The sequence below is a fragment of the Suncus etruscus genome, chromosome X (genome assembly GCF_024139225.1).
Source record: "Suncus etruscus isolate mSunEtr1 chromosome X, mSunEtr1.pri.cur, whole genome shotgun sequence".
NCBI classification, from domain to species: domain Eukaryota; kingdom Metazoa; phylum Chordata; class Mammalia; order Eulipotyphla; family Soricidae; genus Suncus; species Suncus etruscus.
Window position 1 is genome coordinate 49976181 of NC_064868.1, and position 13370 is coordinate 49989550.

The 13370-nt window shown below is 38.9% G+C and overlaps 1 protein-coding gene across 1 annotated transcript in view; it reads right to left on the bottom strand.

Annotated features, from left to right (window-relative positions):
- The window catches only part of ELK1 (ETS transcription factor ELK1), a 679088-nt gene that overhangs the window by 351372 nt on the left and 314346 nt on the right, over positions 1 to 13370 (bottom strand). The gene's annotated exons all lie outside the window — the stretch shown is intronic.

The following is a 13370-nucleotide window of genomic DNA, read 5'->3' on the forward strand; positions in this document are numbered from 1 at the left end:
GGCTGACTGCTGGACCCCTAGGCCCGGCAGACATTTTGGGACCTCCCCCAGCCTGCATCAACCTGGGAACTTTGACCTGATTCAGCATTAATCTCTTCAAGGCGTGTCTCGCTGGGGCTGTGAGTTTTCTGTTGGAGTTGTGGATTGGGCTGGTTTCTTTGCTTGGCAGACACTTGGGGGCCTCCCCAGGCATCCCCTGACGGCTTGCCTCGGCTGAGGTGAGTGTTTGGGGGCCGGAGTTGCAGATCAGGCTGACTGCTGGACCCCTAGGCCCGGCAGACATTTTGGGACCTCCCCCAGCCTGCATCAACCTGGGAACTTTGACCTGATTCAGCATTAATCTCTTCAAGGCGTGTCTCGCTGGGGCTGTGAGTTTTCTGTTGGAGTTGTGGATTGTGCTGGTTTCTTTGCTTGGCAGACACTTGGGGGCCTCCCCAGGCATCCCCTGACGGCTTGCCTCGGCTGAGGTGAGTGTTTGGGGGCCGGAGTTGCAGATCAGGCTGACTGCTGGACCCCTAGGCCCGGCAGACATTTTGGGACCTCCCCCAGCCTGCATCAACCTGGGAACTTTGACCTGATTCAGCATTAATCTCTTCAAGGCGTGTCTCGCTGGGGCTGTGAGTTTTCTGTTGGAGTTGTGGATTGTGCTGGTTTCTTTGCTTGGCAGACACTTGGGGGCCTCCCCAGGCATCCCCTGACGGCTTGCCTCGGCTGAGGTGAGTGTTTGGGGGCCGGAGCGCGGCCGCTCCGCTGCGCTTCGCGGCCGCGCACTCCACCTCGCCAATGAGTACCACCACAACACGTAGAAAAACCCACAGCGTAAGCGAGACAATGGGGAGACTACGCAGACCAACTTCAACCATAGAGAATGAAGATGGAAACTCTGATGACCCAACAACGACCAACTACCTAAGCAGTCTTTCAGAAATGGAGTTTAGAGACGAAATATGGAGGTTGCTATCAGATATCAAAGAAAGTATAAATCAGAGCACTAATAAAAATCAAGAGAATATGAAGACAGAAATCAGAAAACTCCAAACTGAAATATCAGATCAGATAACAGGTCTGAAAAACTCAATAGACGAATTGAAGAACATAATGGATGAGTTTTCCAACAGGTTAACAGCAGCTGAGGATAGAATTAGTGCTTTAGAAGATGAGATGCATAACAACTTTACACAGCAGAAGAGATTAGAAAAAAACCTCAAATCAAATGATCAGACAATGGAAAATTTACTCAAAGAATATGAGAAGATGAAAATAGAAGTCTTTGATAAGCTCAACAGAAACAACTTCAGAATCATTGGAGTTCCAGAGACCCAAGAAGAAAATCTTCAGGAAGAATCAATGGTTAAGAACATCATCACTGAGAAACTACCAGAGCTAAAGAAAACATGTGACCAAATCCTGCATGCCCGAAGAGTACCAGCTAAAAAAGACCCCAGTAGAAACACCCCAAGACACATCCTAGTCACCATGATGAAACCCACCGATAGAGATAGAATACTGCAAGCAGCAAGATCGAAAAGGGAAATTACATTCCACGGAGCATCCTTGAAATTTACAGCAGACCTGTCACCAGAAACACTCAAGGCCAGAAGGCAGTGGTGGGACGTAGTGGCAAAACTCAATGAAATAAATGCTTCGCCAAGAATATTGCACCCAGCAAAACTAAGTTTCAGGTTTGACGGATGTATACACGGCTTCACAGATAAACAACAGCTCAAAATCTTTGCAGACTCAAAACCAGCCTTAAAAGAAAAACTGAAAGATCTACTCTAAAAACAAGACAGAACAAAAAACACACCAAACTTCTACACAAAGATGGCAATAAATCCCATGACAATTATTTCTCTCAATGTCAATGGACTAAATGCACCAGTTAAGAGGCACAGAGTGGCGAAATGGATCAAAAAACTGAAGCCAACCTTCTGCTGTCTACAAGAAACACACCTGAATAGTCAGAATAAACATAGACTCAAAATCAAAGGCTGGAGGAAAATCATTCAAGCAAACAACACCCTTAAAAAAGCGGGGGTGGCCATACTAATATCAGATGACACAAACTTTATACTCAGAAAAATTGTAAGGGACAAAGATGGATATTATGTACTAATCAAGGGATTTGTACAGCAAGAAGAAATCACTCTCCTAAACATATACGCACCGAATGAGGGTCCAGCAAAGTATTTAATACAATTGTTGACAAATCTGAAGAAGGATATCAATAATAACACAATAATTGTGGGAGACCTCAACACAGGCTTGTCAACACTTGATAGGTCAACCAAATGGAAACCCAACAAAAATATACTAGACCTGCAAAAAGAAATGGATGAAAGAGGCCTAGTAGATATATATAGGGCACTCTATCCTCAGAAACCTGGATACACATTCTTTTCCAATGTACATGGATCATTCTCCAGGATAGATCATGTGCTGGCACATAAAACATACCTCCATAAAATAAAAAAGATAGACATTTTGCAGGCTGCCTTTGCTGACCACAAGGCTCTGAAGTTAGATGTGAACTGCAAAGGGACACAGAAGAAAAAATTTAACACCTGGAAGTTAAACAGCCTCATACTCAATAACCAGTGGGTCCGAGATGAAATCAAGGAGGAAATCAAAAGGTTCCTGGAAACAAATGACAATAAAGACACAAACTATCAGAACTTATGGGACACAGCAAAAGCAGTACTGAGAGGAAAATTTATAGCTTTGCAAGCACACATCAGGAAGGAAGAAGGAGCTTACCTGAGTAGCTTAATGACACAGCTAATAGAACTAGAAAGTGCTCAACAAAAGGACCCAAAAATAGGGAGACAGAAGGAAATAACAAAGCTGAGAGCAGAAATCAACGAAGTGGAAACCCAAAAAACAATCCGAAAGATCAACGAAAGCAGAAGTTGGTTCTTTGAAAAAATAAACAAGATTGATAGACCATTGGCAAAACTCACAAAGCAAAAGAAAGAGAGAAACTTGATAACGCGTATTAGAAATGAGAAGGGGGAGATCACTACAGATACTGCAGAGATTCAAAGGGTATTCAGAGAATACTTTGAGAAACTCTATGCCACTAAATATGAGAACCTGGAAGAAATGGATAAATTTCTGAACTCATATAACCTTCCACGGTTGAATAAAGAAGAGGTAGCATATCTAAACACCCCCATCACTATTGAGGAAATTAAAACTGTAATCAAAAATTTACCCAAAAACAAAAGCCCAGGCCCTGATGGATTCACGAATGAATTCTTTCAAACCTTTCAAGAGGAACTACTACCAATTCTGGCCAGGCTCTTTTATGAAATCGAAAAAACAGGAATACTTCCAAATAGCTTTTATGAAGCCAACATCACCTTAATACCAAAACCTGATAGAGATGCTGCCAAAAAAGAAAATTACAGACCAATATCCCTGATGAACACAGATGCAAAGATCCTCAACAAAATCCTGGCGAACAGGATCCAGTGCCTCATCAAGAAGATCATTCACTTTGATCAAGTAGGTTTCATCCCAGGAATGCAAGGATGGTTTAACATCCGTAAATCTATTAATATAATACACAACATAAACAACAACAAAAATAAAAATCACATGGTCATATCAATAGATGCAGAAAAAGCATTTGATAAGGTTCAACACCCATTCTTGATTAAAACTCTCAGCAAGATAGGAATAAAAGGAACCTTTCTCAATATAGTCAAAGCCATCTACCAGAAGCCAGTGGCAAATATTATCCTCAATGGAGAAAAACTAAAATCCTTTCCTCTAAATTCTGGTACAAGACAAGGCTGTCCTCTCTCACCACTCCTATTCAACATAGCACTGGAAGTACTTGCTATAGCGATTAGGCAAGAAAAAGATATCAAGGGAATTCAGATAGGAAAGGAAGAAGTCAAGCTCTCACTGTTTGCAGATGACATGATACTCTACTTAGAAAACCCTAAAGACTCTACCAAAAAGCTTCTAGAAATAATAGATTTGTATAGCAAAGTGGCAGGATACAAAATTAACACACAAAAATCAATGGCCTTTTTATACACGAATAATGATAGGGAAGAAATGGACATTAAGAGAACAATCCCATTCACATTAGTTCCACACAAACTCAAATATCTTGGAGTCAACCTGACTAAAGATGTGAAGGATCTATACAAAGAAAACTACAAAACACTGCTCCAAGAAATAAGAGAGGACACGCGGAAATGGAAACACATACCATGCTCATGGATTGGCAGGATCAACATCATTAAAATGGCAATACTTCCAAAAGCATTGTACAGATTTAACGCGATTCCTCTAAAGATACCCATGACATTTTTCAAAGAAGTGGATCAAATACTTCTGAAATTCATCTGGAACAACAAACAACCTCGAATAGCTAAAGCACTCCTTGGGAAAAGGAATATGGGAGGCATTACTTTCCCCAATTTTAAGTTGTATTACAAAGCAACAGTTATAAAAACAGCATGGTATTGGAATAAAAACAGACCCTCAGATCAGTGGAATAGGCTTGAGTACTCAGAGAAGGTTCCTCAGACATATAACCACCTTGTTTTTGATAAAGGAGCAAAAAATCCTAAATGGAGCAGGGAAAGCCTATTCAACAAGTGGTGTTGGCACAACTGGTTAACCACTTGCAAAAAAGCGAACTCAGACCCCCAGCTAACACCATATACAAAGGTAAAATCCAAATGGATTAAAGACCTTGATATCAGAACTGAAACTATAAGGTATATAGAACAACATGTAGGTGAAACACTCCAGGACATTGAGACTAAAGGCATCTTTAAGGAGGAGACAGCACTTTCCAAGCAAGTGGAAGCAGAGATAAACAGATGGGACTATATTAAGCTGAAAAGCTTCTGCATCTCAAAGGAAATAGCGCCCAGAATACAAAGGCCACCCACTGAGTGGGAGAAATTATTCACCCAATACACATCAGATAAAGGGCTAATATCCAAAATTTACAAGGTACTGACAGAACTATACAAGAAAAAAACAACTAACCCCATCAAAAAATGGGGAGAAGAAATGAACAGACACTTTGAAAAAGAAGAAAGGCAAATGGCCAAAAGGCACATGAAAAGATGTTCAACATCACTAATCGTCAGGGAGATGCAAATCAAAACTACTATGAGGTACCACCTCACGCCACTGAGATTGGCACACATCACAAGAAAGGAAAACAAGCAGTGCTGGCGGGGATGTGGAGAGAAAGGAACTCTTTTTCACTGCTGGTGGGAATGCCGTCTAGTACAACCTTTATGGAAAGCGATATGGAGATTCCTTCACAAACTGGAAATTGAGCTTCCATACGATCCAGCTATACCACTCCTAGGAATATACCCAAGAAACACAAAAATACAATACAAAAAACCCTTCCTTACTCCTATATTCATTGCAGCGCTATTTACAATAGCCAGACTCTGGAAACAACCAAGATGCCCTTCAACAGATGAGTGGCTGAAGAAACTGTGGTACATATACACAATGGAATACTATGCAGCCATCAGGAGAGATGAAGTCATGAAATTTTCCAATACATGGATGTACATGGAATCTATTATGCTGAGTGAAGTAAGTCAGAGGGAGAGAGAAAGACGCAGAATGGTTTCACTCATCTATGGGCTTTAAGAAAAATGAAGGACATTTTTAACAATATCTCAGAGACAAGAGAGATGAGGGCTGGTAGGTGCAGCTCAGGACATGCAGCTCATCACATAGAGTGATGAGTGCAGTTGCAGAGATGACTACACTGAAAACTATCATAAAATGTGAATGAATGAGGGAAGTAGAAAGCCTGTCTCGAGTACAGGTGTAGGGGGGTGGGGAGGAGGGAGATCTGGGAAATTGGTGGTGGGAATGTTACACCGGTGAAGGGGGGGTGCTCTTTACATGACTGTAATCATACAACTATAATCATGTTTGTAATCACGGTGTTTAAATAAAGATAAAAAATAAAAAATAAAAACCCACTAAAACAGAAAAAAAAAAAAAAAAAAAAAAAAGCGGTACTGAGAGAAAAATTAATAGCTTTGCATGCACACATAAGGAACGAAGAAGGGGCATACCTGAACAGCTTAATGACACATAGAATTAGAAAGTCCTCAACAAAAGGAACCAAAAATAGGGAGACAGAAGGAAATAACAAAGCTGAAAGCAGAAATCAATAAAGTGGAAACCCGAAAAACAATCTGAAAGATCAAAGAAAGCAGAAGTTGGTTCTTTGAAAAAATAAACAAGATTGATAGACTACTATCAAAACTAACAAAAAAAGAGAGAGAATCTTGATAACTCATATGAGGAATGAAAAAGGAGAGATCACTACTGATATAGCAGAGGTAACTAGAAACTACTTTGAGAAACTCTATGCTACTAAAAATGAGAACATGGAAGAAATGGATAAATTCTTGGACTCTTATAATCTCCCACGATTGAATAAAGAGGATGTAGCATATCTAAACACCCCCATCACTATTGAGGAAATTAAGACAGTAATCAAATGTCTGCCCAAAAACAAAAGCCCAGGCCCAGATGGATTCACTAATGAACTCTTTCAAACCTTTCAAGAGGAACTACTATCAATCCTGGCAAGACTCTTTCATGAAATCGGAAAAACAGGAACACTTCCAAATAGCTTTTATGAAGCCAACATCACCTTGATACGTAAACCAGAGAGAGATGCTACATAAAAAGAAAATTACAGACCAATATCACTGATGAACACAGATGCAAAGATCTTCAACAGAATCCTGGCAAATAGGATTCAATGCCTCATTAAGAAGATCACCCACTATGATTAAGTAGATTTCATCCCAGTAATGCAAGGCTGGTTTAACATTCGTAAATCTATCAACATAATACACAACATCAACAACAAGAAAAATAAAAATCACATGATCATATCAATAGATGCAGATAAAGCATTTGATAAGGTCCAACACCCATTCTTGACCAAAACTATCAGCAAGATGGGAATGGAAGGAACCTTTCTCAATATAGTTAAAGCCATCTACCACAAGCCAGAGGCAAATATTGTCCTCAATGAAGAAAAACTAAAAACCTTCCCTCTAAATTCTGGCACAAGACAAGGCTGTCCTATCTCATCACTTCAATTCAACATAGCACTGGAAGTCCTTGCTATAGTAATTAGGCAAGAAAAAGGTATCAAGAGAATCCAGATAGGAAAGAAAGAAGTCAAGCTCTCGCTGTTTGCAGATGACATGATACTCTACTTAGAAATCCCTAAAGACTCTACCAAAAACTTCTAGAAATAATATATAAACTCATATATCAATGTGGCAGGTTATAAAATTAACACACAAAAATCAATGGCCTTTCTATACATCAAAAATAATAGGGAAAAATGAACAAGAAAACAACCCCGTTCACAATAGCGCCACACAAACTCAAATATCTTGGAATCAACTTGACTAAAAATGTGAAGGACCTATACAAAGAAAACTATAAAACTCTGCTCCAAGAAATAAGAGAGGACACGCGGAAATGGAAACACATACCCTGCTCATAGATTGGCAGGTTTAACATAATCAAAATGGCAATATTCCCCAAAGCATTGTACAGATTTAATGTGATCCCTCTAAAGATACCCATGGCATTCTTCAAAGAGGTTGATCTGGCACTTTTGAAATTCATTTGGAACAATAAACACTCTAGAATAGCTAAACAATCATTGGGAAAAAGAACATGGGAGGAATTACTTTTCCCAACTTGAAACTGTACTACAAAGCGATAGTTATCAAAACAGCATGGTTTTGGAATAAAGACAGGACCTCAGATCAGTGGACTAGATTTGAATACTCAGAGAATGATTTCCAGACATACAATCACCTAGTTTTTGATAAAGGAGCTAGAAATCCTAAATGGAGCAAAGAAAGCCTCTTCAACAAGTGGTGTTGGCACAACTGGCTAGCTACTTGCAAAAATTTAAACTTAGACCCTCCAGTTAACATCATGTACGTAGGTAAAATCCAAATGAATTAAAGACCTCGATATCAGACCCGAAACCATAAGATATATAGAACAACACGTAAGCAAAACACTTCAGGACATTGAGACTACAAGCATCTTCAAGGAGGAAACTGCACTCTCCAAGCAAGTGAAAGCAGAGATTAACAGATGGGAATATATTAAGCTGAGAAGCTTCTGCACCTCAAAGGAAATAGCGCCCAGGATATAAGAGCCACCCACTGAGTGGGAGAAACTATTCACCCAATACCCATCAGATAAGGGGCTAATCTCCAAAATATACAAGGCACTGACAGAACTTTACAAGAAAAAAAAATTTAATCCCATCAAAAAATGGGGAGAAGAAATGAACAGTCACTTTGACAAAGAAGAAATACAAATGGCCAAAAGACACATAAAAAATTCTCCACATCACTAATCATCAGGGAGATGCAAATAAAAACAACTATGAGGTACCACCTCACACCCCAGAGATTGGCACACATCACAGAGAATGAGAACAAGCAGTGTTAGCGGGGATGTGGAGAGAAAGGAACTCTTATCCACTGCTGGTGGGAATGCCGTCTAGTTCAACCTTTATGGAAAGCAATATGGAGATTCCTCCAAAAACTGGAAATCGAGCTCCCATACGACCCAGTTATACCACTCCTAGGAATATACCCTAGGAACATAAAATACAATACAAAAATCCCTTCCTTACACCTATATTCATTTCAGCACTATTTACCATAGCAAGGCTCTGGAAACAGCCAAGATACCCTTCAACAGATGAATGGCTAAAGACTGTGGTACATATACACAATGGAATATTATGCAGCTGTGAAGAGAGATGAAGTCATGAAATTTTCCTATACATGGATGTACATGGAATCTATTATGCTGAGTGAAATAAGTCAGAGAGAGATAGAAAGATGCAGAATGGTCTCCCTCATTTATGGGTTTTAAGAAAAATGAAAGACATTCTTGCAATAATAATTTTCAGACACAAAAGAGAGGAGGGCTGGAAGTTACAGCCCATGTCCTGAAGCTCACCACAAACAGGAATGAGTTTATTTAGAGAAATAACTACATTGCGAATATCCTAACAATGAGAATGTACTAGGGAAATAGAAAGCCTGTCTAGAGTACAGGCGGGGGTAGGGTGGGGAGAGGGAATTTTGGGACTTTGGAGATGGGAATGTTGCACTGGTGATGGGTGGTGTTCTTTACATTGCCCAAACCTAAACACAATCATGTATGTAATCAAGATGTTTAAATAAAATATGTATTAAAAATGCTATGATAGACTCTGCTTTAGAGATAGTATGGATATTTGAGGGCCTGTCTTGCATGTGTGCAGCTGACTCTGGTTTTATCCCCCAAATACAGAATTCAGGTATCTCATGACCAACACCCACCATACTGAGAAGACCTATATAGCCTTACATGAACTTTGAATACATTATGATAAGTTAAAAAAGTCAGACAGAAAAACATTAGTGTATCACTATTAATACAAAGTATACACTGTTGGAGACAGAGTGCAAGGGTTAAGTTTCTTGTCTTGCATGACAACATATGAACACCCCAGATGTCACTGCTAAGCACAGACATAGGAATAGCACCTGAGCATTGCTGGGTATGGCCCAATAATGCCCACCTATCAATATATATATCAATGTGTGTGATGTATCCATAATAGAAATATTCAAATGAAGATCACATTTGTCATCAATAATCTGAAGAATAAAGTTGTCAGTGACTGAGGATTAGGAGGAAAGGGAAGGCAGTAAGGGAATGGGGGTGTTTGCTACTGGGTATGAGGCTTCTTTTTTTTTTTTTTTTTTTTGGTTTTTGGGCCACACCCAGTGACGCTCAGGGGTTACTCCTGGCTATGCGCTCAGAAGTTGCTCCTGGCTTGGGGGACCATATGGGACACCGGGGGATCGAACCACGGTCCGTCCTAGGCTAGCGCAGGCAAGGCAGGCACCTTACCTCTAGCGCCACCGCCCGGCCCAGTCTTTTGAGATTAAAGTAATATCTGGAATTAGATAATAATTATCAATACAATATTTTTGGTATAATAAAACTATTAACTGTGCTCTTTGATGAACTGAACTTGATGTATTTAATCATATTTAAAAATGACTTTAAAATACTATGCTGAGCTATTATGAGAATGTTAGCACACTTCTATCATATTCTACCTTTTCTTGTATATAATCACTTTTATTTATTTCTGATTTATTTTTCCTGTGTGTTGATGTCATTTTGTATAGATCTTTCTTCTATGGCTGTGTAGCACTTCATCAATCAGTCCCTTTACGAATGGTCAGGAACTTTCCCATTAAAATAAAGAAAATTATTTTGTGTGTGTATATATGTTTCATATTTTGGGGCTTAACTTCAGGATAAATTCCTAGAATTGTAATTGCCCTAGTAATCATATTTTCACAGAAGTCATTATTTACCATGTTTAAAGGTCATTCTTTCGGAGTTTTTTACATAGGATGTGTTGTCAGAGTTGAAAAAACTCTTCTATTCTCACGTTAAGATAATGTTTTTGGTTTTTATTAACTGAGGAAACTGAAGCCATCAGAACTTCCACAGTGTTCTACTGACACAGTCTTTGTGGCTCTTTATTTTTCTGTCACCTTTCCTATGACCACAGATCTTAATTCCAATAGAATTCCACTCATGTACTAGATTCCTTCATTTTCATTTATTGAACAGTAACTCTAGCCATTTAGTACCCCCCTTCTATATTCTCAGTATTTTGCTCTGATGAATTGTTCCTTTCAGCATACAAACATGCTGTTACTTCTCTCATGACAGAGACATAAACACTTCTTGGAGCCGATACTCTTGACCAAAATAGATGTGAAATGGAAGGGGGAAAGCGTGGCTTCTATGCTTAGGGACATTCTGACTATTCAATTAATTCATTAGGTGATTTTCCTTTGTTAGTGAATTCACTGCTCACTTGTCGCAACTGCTACAGCAAAACGTTGTAGAAAACTGTTCTGAAAGGTCACTTCTCTAACTGCAACAAGACACTGTGGCCTACATAAAAGTGAAAAATGCACCAGGCTCATGAGGCTATCTTTAGCCTTCCATTGTCTGACGCATTATTTCTCAAGGTACACGGGTGTCAGTCAAGCAGACCTCGTCTTCCCAGTCTTGGTGCTCAAAGTAGACAAGATTTGGGTGCCACACTGGATTTTCTCTGGAGATCCTAATCCACATGACATATTTTCATTGTTCCTTTCTGTTTTTTAAACACTTATTTTATATCATTATGAATTGGAGCTTAGTAGTAAAATAGAACAGAAGAATTCCTATATATCCTTCACCCAGTTTGTTCAAAAAATTATGTTTTATCTAAAAGCTAGAGAAGGGTATCAAAATCATGAAGCTGTCTTTAGTGCAATGACTAAAAATAGTTGTGTGCCTTTCGTTAGATTTTAAGCCACACTCTGCAGTTTTCAGGTTGTACTCCTGGCTCTATCATTATGAATCATTCCTAGCAGGGTTCAGGGAACCATATGCAGTGCTTGGGATGGAAACCGGATTAGCTGTATGTAAGGCAAGATATCTGTCCACTATCTTTCAGGCACCCCAAATTTAATCTTATTTTAGCTCCTTGTAGGTGTATTGTTGTCATTACTGCAGCCCACATACAGAACTTTACGAGGACCAAAAAAGATCTTCTTTTTTTTTTCCCCACTGCACTATCACTCTGGCTCTTTCTTTCTTTCTTTCTTTCTTTCTTTCTTTCTTTCTTTCTTTCTTTCTTTCTTTCTTTCTTTCTTTCTTTCTTTCTTTCTTTCTTTCTTTCTTTCTTTCTTTCTTTCTTTCTTTCTTTCTTTCTTTCTTTCTTTCTTTCTTTCTTTCTTTCTTTCTTTCTTTCTTTCTTTCTTTCTTTCTTTCTTTCCTCTCTCTTTCTTTCTTTCTTTCTTTCTTTCTTTCTTTCTTTCTTTCTTTCTTTCTTTCTTTCTTTCTTTCTTTCTTTCTTTCTTTCTTTCTTTCTTTCTTTCTTTCTTTCTTTCTTTCTTTCTTTCTTTCTTTCTCTCTTTCTCTCTTTCATTCTTTCTTTCTTTCTCTTTCTTTCTTTTTTCTTTCTTCTTTCTTTCTTTCTTCTTTCTTTCTTTCTTTCTTTCTTTTTTTTTTTTTTTGCTTTGCGTCTGGATGAATGAAGGTAATTTATCTTGTTCCCTGGATGCAGCTATGTCCAGAGATAATTTCAGTTTACTCCCCATAAATTTCAATTTACTTCTGTGAACTCCACTGTCTATGAGAAATAAAATGACAAATCATGGATCTCCCTTTCAACTTTATTCTAAATTCCTGGTTTTCTGGCCAAACCACTCTTGATCTGATATTTCTCTAAGATCAAGGTCTGATATTAGGAACCATCCCTCTAGTTTATGAAACCTTGACTTCTTTATATTAATATTACCTCTTAAAGCAGAGTTTGATTTTCTTCCAAATGTATTTTTTTCTTTTTTTCTTTTTTTATAACACCACCCATCACCAGTGCAACATTCCCATCACCAATGTCCCAAGTCTCCCTCCTCCCCACCCGACCCCCGCCTGTACTCTAAACAGGTTCTCAATTTCCCTCATACATTCTCATTATTAGGACAGTTCAAAATGTAGTTATTTATCCAACTAAACTCATCACTCTTTGTGATGAGCTTCCTGAGGTGAGCTGGAACTTCCAGCTCTTTTCTCTTTTGTGTCTGAAAGTTATTATTGCAAGAATGTCTTTCATTTTTCTTAAAACCCATAAATGTGTGAGACCATTCTGCGTTTTTCTCTCTCTCTCTGACTTATTTCACTCAGCATAATAGATTCCGTGTACATCCATGTATAGGAAAATTTCATGACTTCATCTCTCCTGACAGCTGCATAATATTCCATTGTGTATATGTACCACAGTTTCTTTAGCCATTCGTCTGTTGAAGGGCATCTTGGTTGTTTCCAGAGTCTTGCTATGGTAAATAGTGCTGCAATGAATATAGGTGTAAGGAAGGGGTTTTTGTATTGTATTTTTGTGTTCCTAGGGTATATTCCTAGGAGGGGTATAGCTGGATCGTATGGGAGCTCGATTTCCAGTTTTTGGAGAAATCTCCATATCGCTTTCCATAAAGGTTGAACTAGACGGCATTCCCACCAGCAGTGGATAAGAGTTCCTTTCTCTCCACATCCCCGCCAACACTGTTTATTCTCATTCTTTGTGATGTGTGCCATTCTCTGTGGTGTGAGGTGGTATCTCATCGTTGTTTTGATTTGCATCTCCCTGATGATTAGTGATGTGGAGCACTTTTTCATGTGTCTTTTGGCCATCTGTATTTCTTCTTTGTCAAAGTGTCTGTTCATTTCTTCTCCCC